This window comes from Crocodylus porosus, unplaced genomic scaffold (assembly GCF_001723895.1).
Source record: "Crocodylus porosus isolate Cpor-Errol unplaced genomic scaffold, CroPor_comp1, whole genome shotgun sequence".
Taxonomy (NCBI): Eukaryota; Metazoa; Chordata; order Crocodylia; family Crocodylidae; genus Crocodylus; species Crocodylus porosus.
Genome location: NW_017728886.1, coordinates 37060181 through 37063029, shown reverse-complemented (window position 1 = coordinate 37063029; position 2849 = coordinate 37060181).

Below are 2849 nucleotides of genomic sequence, written 5' to 3'. Positions count from 1 at the left end.
GACGAGCACACGTCTCCTCCTCTTCTGGGTCCTCTCGGATCTCTTGATCTGTTTGGAGTGTGAAGAATGTGGCATTTCTTCCTGCCCAAGGGTTTCCTCCTCCCTTTCCATCTCCTGCAGAGTCGCCAAGGCCTCGTACCTGTTCCAGTGTGGAGCTGGTTGGAGAACAGGCTGGCAGAGCTTGTTCCCTGTCCAGCTCCATGAATGTAAAGCTGGGGGGGTTGGGACAGGCTCCCCTGCCCCCATCAACAGGGAGCTCCCAGTACCATGCCCATGGTCATGAAGCCTGTGCTGGGAGATAAGGGTCTCCCAGCACTGGCCCCATAGTCATGCAGCTGGCGCTGGGAGATAAGGGTCTCCCAGCCCCCGGCTTCTCAATCCCGATGGCGGAGTGGGGGCTGGGAGATAAGGATTCTGCAGTCCCTGCTCCATGATCACAATCTTGGATCAGGGCTTGGAGCTCCCTGCTGGGGCAGGGGGACATAGTCCCCTCCTGGGTTCCTGTAGCAGAGCCTGCCCCAGCAGCAGGCAGGTCCCAAAGCAGGGAGATATCTCTAGCTTCCTTGTGGGTGACTGACTGGGAACAGATTTTGCTTCCAGCCAGGCATCCATATGAGAAGTACTGCACCATTACTAATCTCAAGTAAATTTACTACTTGCATTTGCAGGTAGTGAATTTACTCAAGATTAGGGAGGTTTACTGTGTGGTAAGCACGTACCTGTGTAGACATACATGCTTACTTTGCAGTAAACTATGCTAATGCATAAGTTAAGTTTCTCATGTAGATACACCCTCTGAGGTCTACAAACTAGAAGCTGTTACTTTAAATACTAGATTTTAAGTAAATGTCTTTCAAGTGCTGCTTTCCACATGGAAAGTGCAGACAACTGAGTAATTCTCAGCTTTTCCTGCAAATCCCTTTGCTTGCCTGCGTATGGCATGTCCCTGACTGCTAACTTTCATAGCATAGCACTGTCATCTAGTAGGAGCTAAACCTCCTAAATGTGCAAAATAGCAATTTTCACAGTTCATTCTTAAACCCATCCACCAGTACTTATACAGCCTCTCATTAAGACTCTGTTATCACTGTTTGCCACATTAGGGAGACATGCACGGGAATTTAGATTGTTCTTTTTTTGTCTTTTCCCTGTTTCCTCTTCCATCACTCAAACTCTTTGTCCTTCTACCTCTGCCACCTCTCTTTGGGCATGTCTATATTGTTTCTGAGACCCCCCTACACAGTCTCTTTCTCTACACATGTTAAACCTAAATGAAGCAGTGAAGCCACCTGGAGGGTTGCTCCCTGTCACTGGTTTTAAGCATGTCAGAAACAGATCTTGAGAGCAGTGGCTATGGCTGTACTCAAGATGCTTTCATTCCTGGGTGCCTTTGAAACATCCAGAGTGGGAGTGAGTGCAGGCCTCTAAAAAGCACTTGCAGCAGCATCACAAGAAGTTACATACACATAACTTTTGCTTCTCCCTTGTATTCCCACTTCCATCTCATCCCTTTTGGGTACCCATCCCTGTCACTGATTATTTTTTCTCCTCTTACTTCTTCAGTGATTGCTCTTCACTCGTCCTGTTTCTTCCATCATTACTTTCATTCCTGTCTTTGTCTCACTCCAGTTCCCAAATCACAACTAATGTAACCAAGCCAAAGAAGCTTTTTAAAAAAAGCTCATTCCCAGCTGTAAGCCCCACTGATAACTTTATTTTTGCAGTTTTTCAGTTGCTGAGACACCATCATAAATTCATAGATTGTAAGGGGCTCACAAAATCATCAGATCCAGCCCAGTGCACTAGGCAGGAAAGACTGCTCAAGTCAGGTGAGCCTGGCAAGGAGACTGTCCAGTCTCCTCTTGAAGATTTCCAGGGTAGGTGACTGTACCACCTCTGGGGGGAGTTTATTCCAGTCTGGACACCCTAACTGTTACGAGGTTTTTCCTAATGTTAAGCCTGAAACAGTCTTCCAGGAGTTTGTGACCATTACTCCTGGTTTTCCCCAAGGGTTCCCTGTTGAACAGTAGGGCTGTGTGAAGCTTTGGGTGCTGGTTCAATTCAGAGGAGATTCAACCTGATTTGGTGGCCAAATTTCCAAATCCGAATTGAATCAGGAGACCGTTGCGGGACCCCTGGCACAGCTTTACGAGTACTCATGGTGCTCTGGCCAGGTGTAAGAGGACTGGAAAAGGGCCAATGTGGTCCCCATTTTCAAAAAGGGGAAGAAGGAGGACCCAGGAAACTATTAGTCTTACTGTTAGTCTTACCTCAGTCCTGTGAAAGCTCTTTGAAAAAATTATCCAGGAACACATCTGCGATGGACCAGCATGGGAGATTATGCTTAGGGGAAACCAACGTGGGTTCATTAGGGCCAGGTCCTGTCAGATCAACCTGGTTGTCTTCTACAACCAGATCACAAAATTCTTAGATGCAGGTGTTGCGGTGGAAGTAGTCCTTCTGGACTTTAGGAAGGCCTTCGACACTGTCTCTCACCCCATTCTTATTAAAAAATTAGGCGACTGTGGCATCGATGCCTACACAGTCAGATAGGTCACAAATTGGCCGGAGGGCCACACACACAGAGTGGTGGTAGATGGCTCATTTTTGACCTGGAGGGATGTGGGCAGTGGAGTCCCCCAGGACTCAGTCCTTGGGCCCACACTGTTTAACATCTTCATCAGTCACTTGGACAAGGAGGTGAAAAGCACCTTGTGCATATTCACAGATGACACTAAGATGTGGCAAGAGGTGGGCACGCTAGAAGGGAGGGACAGGCTACAACTCAATTCAACAATGATAAATGTAAGGTACTCCACCGAGGAAGGAGGAATCCCTAGCACACCTAC